Raw genomic sequence first — 10,331 nt, 5'->3', positions numbered from 1 at the left:
ATGGAGTTAAGGTGATTGAAAAACTTGTCGAGTTCAGTTTTACCATGGGTCCATTTTATATTGGTGTCATCGACAAAACGCTTCCACCATGCTGGTTTTAAAGGATAAGATTCCAAGGCCTTCTTCTCAAAATATTCCATGTATAAGTTGGCCACAATTGGCGAGAGGGGTGATCCCATTGTTACACCAGATGTCTGTTCATAAAATGTTCCTTGGAATGTGAATACAGTTGACCTTAAGCAGACTTCAGCCAGTTTTGCGGTTTCTGGATGAGTGACACTTCTTATGACCTGAATGGCTTCATCAAGAGGAATCTTCGTGAATAAGGAAACCACGTCAAAGCTCACAAGGATGTCATCCTTTTCCATTCTTTCATTTTTAATAAGATTCACAAAGTCATGCGAGTCTTTAATGAAGGAGTCAGTATTTCCAACCAGGGGCTTCAGAATCTTGGCGACATATTTAGCAAGCTCATAGGTTGGGGAGCCAATGGTATTAACATCAAGAAATACCAAGTGCACCATTTCATCAAAAGAACCATGAATCAAAATCACTTTCATATGCATGCATGGATCATTTGAGAAGGATACATTCTCATCATACCTTAGGGATTTTATTTCCATCCAATATTATAGTTGAAACATAACATTGAAACAATATACCACGCATACCTTGTAGTATTCAAATATATGAGCACCTTTTCATTTGACATAGGCAATTTTTAGCTCTTTGTCATCTTTTCATCAGGTGCCTCTTTACCTTTTCCAACTCTAGCTTTTATTTCCCGCATCTCAAATGATCCTCACAAAGGATGCAATTATCACATCTCATTAAGGAGGTTATAAAAATTCATATATTCAAGTATACATGCAGGAAGTATAAGTAATGATCAAAACAATAATCAGATCAATAATTCTAAACAAAAGTAAGGACATAAAAAAGCATCATAAATCATAAAGAACTTATCTTCAATGAGAGGTGATCCTCTCCCTCTTGAACCAGCCTTCAAGAGCCATCACTATCCATAGTCCACTTTATTCCTTCACTATTTCAATCAACTTTATCAACAACCAAGACTACTAGAGAATATTCTAGGGCTCATCAAATCTGTCACAAGTACTTGAGCATCTTCATGTTGATCATGCTAGGTTTCATATCTCATATCTTTTCCATGAACCAGGGTTTTCTTCAAACCATGGCCTCATAATATCCATCAAACCCTAATACACAATTTTCCTAAGGTTATCTTCAAACCCTAGAATTCGTTTAGGTCTCCTCCATCTTCTTTTTCTTTCATAAAAGGTGTCTCCATGGGGGTGATCTCCATGACTTTTCTTCAACCCAGCTTTGATACCATGTTAATTTTTCTTAGGGCTATATTTTTTTTTGCTTTGATAATTGCATTTCTTCATTAACGCATTAAGTTTACCCCAAAACATCACAACATTATTCAGATTTACATCATTGTTCAACAACATATGCAACTATGTAAAAGAATAATATCAACATCATCAATGCAACAAAACATAAAGGAACACTAGAAGAAAAACATTCACACATAGAGACAACAGGATTGGTCAGAGACCAGGGAAAAACCCACTATGGGGAAAACTCCTTCAAATTATTTTTCTTATTAGATCATCATCAAATGATTTAGTAAAATAGAGTACAATGATCCATATATTCATCTATGCAACTAACTAGCAAAAACAACTACAACATCCATAAATGAACACAACAAAGCTTATACTCAAAAATTTGATTCTGAAGTCTGTAATGAATTTTGATTGTCTGCAGTCAACTGTCGAACTCTACGATCACTGAGCGAAATCTTCGGAAGACTGAGATTTCATTTGTTAGGTTTCAGTTGCATGGAGGAGGTGTCATGTGAGTGACTATAGCTTCCCAGTCACTCCCTTAATCCTAGCATGTGAGCGACTAGGGTCAGATCTGGAATACGGAAACCCTAACTCCCAATCGCATGGATGGAGAGTTGTATGTGCGAATGGAAGGCTCCAGTTGCATGGATGAGCTTCTATGCGAGTGACTGTGGTCAAGTCCTTCCTGTGTTGTACCTACGACTAAGGCCCAAAACCCTAAAACATAGATGTGAGCTTCGAACCCTACAATTTTACCTCAAAGCGAACATGTTCCTCTTCGGACGTACCTTAGACCCATGGGAGCCAAAAACCAAGATAGAAGAGTGTCTCATGATTGTGTCCAATGAAGTAGAAGTCACTTATATTTATAGCCTTCCTTGGGTGTCCACTTTTCTTTAGGGCCGACCTTGTCAAATGTGCACATGTGGGCTTTTCTTCATAACAACACTTTCCCTTATCCGTTTTGAGTGATCTTTATGTCGATTTTGGTCCTACTGGAAACAAAAATTTAGTGCAATCATTATCTACATCAAGTGAGCTAACCAAAGTGGAATTTGACCGAAGTTGCATATTTTAACACTTCTAACACATCTTTTCTTAGGCTTTCGATCTTGTTGGATAAGCCTTCTAAGGCTCGGACCTATGGTTTGTTGTAGGTTACTGAGGCATAAAAATCAAGCCCCTCTCATACCTATTCTGTGGCATCACCATGGCATACATCAAAGCATGTCTATGGAGTACTTCAAACATGATCTGAAGGCTATGTTTGTTTTGATCTTGGTTTAATTGTATCTCTTTGTAGCTAAAGTCTTGTGGGAACTTCACTCTATCTAAGCCCTAACTGAGTTTGACTATGGTTGAGTATTGAGGTCTTGATCTAGGAAGCTATCAACCTCAAAAATCAAAGTGATCAAAATTTGATGGAAATAACACCAATTCATAGAGCTCGGCAAGACATTTCCAATGACGTGAACAACATCTCAAGTTGAGTCTGTATGACAAAGTTATGGCCATTTGAATATTTTGACCAAAACAACAAAAATGTCAAAGTCAAGGTCAAAGGATGATGTGGAAGGTGTTGACTTGCAATCCATATTGTTGACATCGCAGCTTGAAAATATGCCATGTGTCATGCATAGTTGGTATTATTGGGCATAACAAAGTTACCAACTTAACAAGAATTGTATGAAGTCCTTGTTTTTTTAAAGATTGCAAAAGATCACGATTTTCATGCTAATTTTGAAATGTGTTGATGTAGCATCAACTCTTTTTTTTTGGAGCATATTTTTGACACTTCAGATAAATTTCTTATGCATTAAGTATGTACATTTTTTTAAATGTTAGTGATTTTTATGCCAATTTTGAAAAGCGTTTATGCAACATCAAGCTCTTTTTTGGGGGGGGCTTATTTTTGACACTTTAAATTTTCTTATGTATTAAGTATGGAATTTTTTTTAAATGTCGGTGATTTTCATGCGTATTTTGAAAAGTGTTGATGCATCATCAAATTATTTTTTACGGGGGCATGTTTTTGACACTTTAAATTTTCTTGTCTAAGTATGCACATTTTTTTAAAATGTTGGTTATTTAACCATTTTTCAAGTTATCTTATTCCTCTTCTTGTTTTTCATATGAAGATGTTGTTTTTTAAAGGTTTTTTAAGCTTTTGTTTTTGTTTTTCTTTGTAATGTTTTTTGATAATGAATTTTTAAACTTTTTTTGTAAAGTTTATATATATATATATATATATATATATATATATATATATTTATTTATTTTGAAGTTAAGATTTTTTATATATTTATATCTCATTAATCAATATCTCAATACACATAAAAGAATTGTCACTAAAAAAAAATAAAAATTAAACAATTGACGAAAAATATAGATTTTGTATATAGATATAATTAAAATATATGTAGGACTTTTCGCTAAAAATGACATGTTAAATAAGGGAAGCAAGAGCCGGAGGGGTCCGGATAAATGTCGAAGAAAAACATTATGTCAAAATGTGCTTGGGGATTAAGAATTACAACAAAAAATGATCTGAATTGGATCATCATATTGTTTTTCATCCATATTGATGCATTTGGAGTGGAAAAAGTGGAGGAATCAGCGCACAGGACCATTTTACTGGTGGGACCCAATATGACGAAACGAGGTTTGTAACCTTCCAAGAGCATTTTGAGGCATCAAACAATGTTTTTTAGGGGTAAAACGTTTCCGCTTCAGTGTAGCATTTTTTCATGTTATTCTACACAAAAAGATATTTCCAACGGCGCAAGAAGCGCGCCAATCGGAGTCTGTATGCAAAAGTTATGCCACTTAGAAATTGACCTTCTTGTTTTCACACCTATAGTTCAGGAGGATGTCGTGTCAGGCCCTATTATTCATGGAAAAGGGGTCAGCCACATGTTTGTGACGAAAAAGACTTTAGAAAAGTCTATATTGTAACAGAAGTTAACAGTTGATGTAGTCAAAATTAACCACCAGTAAGCTATCAAGTTGTGTTATAATCGGGCCACTAGGAGGAAGAGGCATTCCATTCTTTTGAGAGAATTTTGTTCCATAGATAAGCAAAGATAACCAGGAGAGATAGGAAGTAGAGCACACAGAGAGGATCGATGCACTGTAGCAGCCCACAGGCCACAAACATTACTTCTTTGTACCTACAACCATATTGCCAGACACAAAAAGAGAGTGAAGCGACCTCACCTTCTAGCTTGGTTTTCTCCCAAAAGGGTTTCCCAGAGATCATATCTTGTGCCTTGTGTGTCTGTGTGTTTTTCTTTTGTCATTCACTACTTTTTTGCATAACTTCCATTCGCATGCATGCACTAATTAAAGTTAAATCCACAGATCTTAAACTTTAATACACTATAATAGTGTAAAATTTTCCTAGTTTTAATATAATATTATTAGATCTATTGTGACAAACTGTACATTGGAATACCCACAATAATTTACGGATCAAATAAAGTCGGTGAATTTCTCGCTCTTTACAAAAGAATGAAGCTTGCAATAGCTAACAACATGTGTAATCTCATGGTCTATGGAGACTATAATTGTTATTACGCAAATGGCCTAAGCCAAAGATTGAGTTAGCTTCTCACCTCTCCTTATGGCCCAAAGAGCGATCAATGTTTCTTCACAATTTAAAAATATTGAATTTTGTCGCATCCTTAGACATCTGAATGAGTAAGGGGATGAATTAGCCCCCAAAAATAATAAAAAAACACAAAATCTGATCTTAGGAAAGGAAAGATAATATTGAAAAATTGCGAGTGGTTCTGCCCTATATCTTAATATGAACATTAGCATCAAACTCTTCACAAGATGGGATTCAATTTTTTTAAAGAAATATGAAACTGAACTTTGGATAACATTCAATTAGGGGAAAAGGGTTGCGTGGTTCCACACCCCCTATTCATAGACTAGCACATGGGATATTGTCGATCCTCTTCCTCGCAAAGTGGTCAAAATTTGGTGTTGGGATTCCCGGGAAACCATAAGGCTCACACATTTAAAATCCATGTCTGCGTTTTAATTCATTTCGTAAGTTGATGGGCCTAATGAGCCTTTCGAGGAATGGAGTCTAATCTATTTATTCCTCTCACGTTTGAAGTTGGCCTGGCTCTCCTCGACTGTGATGACGAAGCTCTAGAAGTATTTTTTATTTTACATATGCCAGATGCCAGGTGAGGCTTTTCCTTCTCTCCATCTGACCAATCTTTGGAGTATGGAGTCAGAAATTTGTTGGATGCTTGGCTCATGCACTCGCCGGCCTTCCCTCTACGCTACGTCTTTCTAGATCGAGAAAATTGCGAAGGTGTTTCAGGTTATTGTTGGTTTTCTTCAGGGTAATTGTATGTCCTCTTCTCTTCCATCCATGACTAATTCTCGCACTTTTGTTCCTACGTATATTTTTGTGGTTGGTATGGTATTAGATGCCTCCCGTGCACTGCTCATCTCTACTTCAAAACTGAGGATATGGTGGAGTGTCAATGCATTTCATTCCAATTATTTGTTGAAGAAAAACTACTTCACCAACAAATCGGCATGGAGCTAGTAGTGGATGATATTCAGGAGAATATTTGTTCCATCAACAAGCAGCTTGAAGCTCTGGATATTTCGGGTAATGATTCTATAGGTTCTGATGCAGTGTTGAAGACTGAGGGAAAAGAGGGGGTGTTTGTTCAAGTTTCTTAAAATTGTTAAGCCTTTTATTGTAAATAATAGACAGGCTATGGAGGAAGTTGATAAAATGCTTCAAGACATGTACTTTTAGCAAGGAGACAAATGGTCCTATGATCCTCATCAAATTATTTCAAGAAGAAGGGTGGAGAATTCCTATGCTCCATACATTCATGAATCAAGGCCTGAGATAGAAAAATTGGCTAATGGTGGTCAATTTGAAGCACAGAAGGGGATGGAGGTTGAAACTCCCCACCCTGCAGAGAAAGGATTTAAGAGAGGAATTGAAGAGGTCATTGATCTAGATGAAGAAACCAGCCACAGTTCCAAGAAATCAAAATTACATGGAAAGGGAAAGGAATATGAGCATGTGGTAGAAAGTTCATCTTCTTCAATTGGTTTTCAATTACAGTTAGGAGAAGTGAGATGCACACCTTCTTCTCATATTCCTGAAGGAGTTGAATAGACCTCTATTACTACCTTGAAGGAGTCATATGAATAGGTTGAAGAGAAGAATAAAAATATTAGGGAGAATGTGGCTTCTCAGCTTGAAGCCCAATCAATATCAGAGTATCATACCAAATTACTGTCAACCATGGATTTAGAAATAAATCAACTCAAACTTTATTTTTCTCATCCTTCTGCTTTGACAGTTTCTTCTGCAACAGGATTCAAAATTGTAAACTTAATTGTGGATGCAAGGGATATTCCATTGCCTGACAAAATCAATCTGCACAAGAAAACTGGGGAACTTATTTACAGTGATTTAAGAAAGGCATCATTGGCAACAAATAAAGAAGAAGCTTTATTGGGGAAGGTAATAAATCAATTAAAATTAGAAAAATCCAATTCTAGAGCTTTACATACCCAGAATGAGGAACTCAAGAAGTTAATTGTCAAGCTTGGAGTAAACCTCAGAAGATAAATCTGTTGTTCAAAAACTTTTACAGGGGGCGGAATCAGAGATTCAAGTATTGAGGAAGAAGTTGAAGCTACCTACAGTTGAACATGTTATGGCTCCAAAAGTGGCTCAAGTTGAAAAAGAGAAGGAACTCATAACTCAGGAATTACTTGAAAGGAATAAGGAAGTGGCCACTTTGAGAGAATTGAATGCAAGCTTGTAGTATAAAATAAATACTCATGTGTGCACAATTTTTGTGCAACCAGATTCTGAAGACCCTACTGATAAACTTACCAGGGTCATGACAGAATTAAAGATTTCAGAGGATGAAATGAAGAAAATACATAAGATTTTGGATGACACTAAAGAGAATTTGAATATTAAAGAGAGACAACTGAATATGGCAAAGGAAAGTGCATCACAACATCAGAAGAACTATCAGACAACATGTGATGAGATCAAAGAACTGAAGGAGAAGTTGAAAGGAAATATGTCTCTGATACAGGCCAGAGAGATAATTTGGAATGACATCATTCAGCAGGTGAAAGTAATATGGGATTATATGTTGATTATGGCAGAGGAGAAAACCATTGTCATAGATTTAGTAGTGATCATTTCTTCTAGTAAAGAAAAATCCCAACAAAGTTCCCAATTAGCAAAGAAAATGATTGATTTTCTTAATTCTAAATCATCTCAAGAATTAAGAAATATGGAGATTAAAAACACAAATCTTGTTCTAGAAATAAATAAAATGGTATAGAAGAATATTTATAGAAAAATACAGAGGAAAAGTTGGGAGAGATCAAGGAATCTGTTTTGAAATTCAATACATACTTTGACAAAAGGATCAGGGCAGGATTTCCCTCATGTTGGGATCAACAAGGTAATATGCTCCCCTAGGAGACATATGAGACATTGTTGGTCAAGGAAAAAAGTAAGATTGATTCTTCACATGAGAAAACAACAATATTGAAGGGCTCTACCATTGTGAATTATTTGCAGAGATATTTCCAGTTGCTATGGTTGGTCAAAACCCTCTTCATAGAGAAACCAACCTACAGCCGAATTACCAATTTCAGAATGGCTCATGTCAGGTTTATCAAGTGCCCAAGTTCAGATTTATCAATATGGAAAAAGTGCAGAGCATTGATGTCACCAAGTGAAGCAGCTGGACCTTCTACAAGCGAGCTTGCTAAAAAATCACAAGTCACCCAATGAAAATCAACCACATAGTTTCTTTCATGAAATATTTCAAAATATATTATATATTGTAAGTTTTAAAGTTTAAGTCCTCAAGAGGACTGAATAGGGCTTATAGTAGTTTTTAAAATAGTTTATGGCAGTTAACAGTTTTTATAATTGTCATCTTTGTAATGTCACTACAAAAAGACTTGGGAGAACCACTTTTGGGGTCCCGAATTTTGACTTCAGAGAGAAAAAGTTGATGTGTAATGTTTTTTCTTTTCTTGAGTTTAATAAAAGCTTCCTAGACGATTCCAAACTGATTTTTGGATATGATATGTGTTTCCTACTATTGTAAGTCATTTATTGTTTCCTATTCTTTTGGAAAAATGTTATGAAGTTGTTGGTTATTTTTATAATACAAATTTACTTTTCTCATAGTACCTGTAAATTTTAATCAAATAACCTTAAAACTACACTCCATTTTTCCACACATACATACATTCTCTAAGTCTCTCATGCATTCTACTAAGGTTTAAATAAAATATTTTGTAGTTGCAGCCTTTTGTTTTGAACCTTCCATTTTTCTATCTCTCACCCTGCTACAACTTTTAATTCATTTTCATAGTCAATGACGCCATCCTAAGAAGTATTTCTATTTCAAAAAAAATCCCCTGCATTACCAGTGAAAATCATATCTGAATAATCATAATGGGACAGCAAGCAATATGTATTATCTTTTGAATAGATGTCCTAGGCACTGACCTCTTCTCAGCCAAAGGTTGTCTTTGCGGTTACAACATATTTTTGTGATGCTGTTGGGGAGAAAAGAGCGAAGTTATCTTCTCCGGGCTTGTTTTTAAAACCATTTCTTTGTTTGGTGAGAAAATAAAGTGTGTTGGTTGAGTTTTCTCACCAAGTGAGAATAAAAGTAGCAGTCCTGGATCCAAGAAGGCCTCGCATGAGGTCAAACACCTCACAACAAAAATCCCAAATTTTATCTGATCCTAAGAAATTAGTTGCCCAAAGGGTTTGGAGACAAAAGACCCCAAGCACTCCAAGTCTTACTTTGTCTGCTCCTGGTACTAGTTCTTTATCTTAATATCCCATAATTCTTCATCTAGAAGAAATCACAAAAAAATGGATTTTTCTGAAGGTAGTTCCATTTCCCCTCAATCCTTGTTTCCTAAGCCTACTCTTGAATAATGATCATTTGAATATGTTTCTTTCTCTTTTCTAGCAATTTCAAAGGTTGAAGAAATTAAAATTGTTGACTTTTTTGCTTCACACTAAGTTGTTCCTGCAATTTCTTAGCCAACTCCTATATTTGTGGTTTCACCATCTTTTTTTTGTTTCAAGCAAGAAACCCTCCTCTTCCCTTCCAAAATCAGCATATGACGATTTCATGATTTATTTTAAACCATTATTATCCTCTCCATCTTCCCCAACCCATGAATTACACACCTCAAGATTATTTGAAGTTGTTGGCAAGGTTCACAGGAGAAGATGAGGTTACAACAAAGAAACATATAGTGACTTTCCGTGCTTTCTAGTAAACCTGAATGTGGAGTATCTTGATATTGTAATGAGTTTATTTGTACAATCATTGGATGGAGAAGCAAGAAAGTGGTTCAAGACCCTCCCAACTAATTCAATCAATAACTGGGAGGAATTGGAGAATTCTTTTATACAAAGATGGGAAGAAAAGAAGGATCATGGGTATTTCTTGACTGAATTCAATGCAATAAAGATAAAAGTAGATCATGAAGAAGTGGTCGAATTTATTAAAATATTTAACAAATTATATAATAGTCTTCCTTTACAGATAAAACCACCACTTGCTAGAGCAAAAGTAGTTTTTGCGGGAGCATTTGAATCAAATTTTGGTTTTACTTTAAGGGAAAGACAGTCTCCCACCTTAAATAAAATTCAGACTAATGCATTGGAGATTGAAGTCAATTTGTCTATAGCAGGGAAAATAAAACAAAAATCTGAAACAGTGGATAAAAAGAAGGGAAAGGAAGAAGCAAGATCCTATAATCAGCTTAAAGATTCACATAAATAGAGGATGGATGAAATGACAAAGGTTATCAGGAATTTTTCTAATAAATTAGTAAATCTTGAACTTGACAATAAAAATCCTCCTAGGCAAAGTCAACAAGGGCATAACAAAA

The sequence above is a fragment of the Pinus tabuliformis genome, chromosome 5_1 (genome assembly GCF_031772625.1).
Source record: "Pinus tabuliformis cultivar Carrire ecotype Pingquan chromosome 5_1, CPIR1, whole genome shotgun sequence".
NCBI lineage: Eukaryota > Viridiplantae > Streptophyta > Pinopsida > Pinales > Pinaceae > Pinus > Pinus tabuliformis.
Note: the sequence above shows the minus strand (reverse complement) of the source record.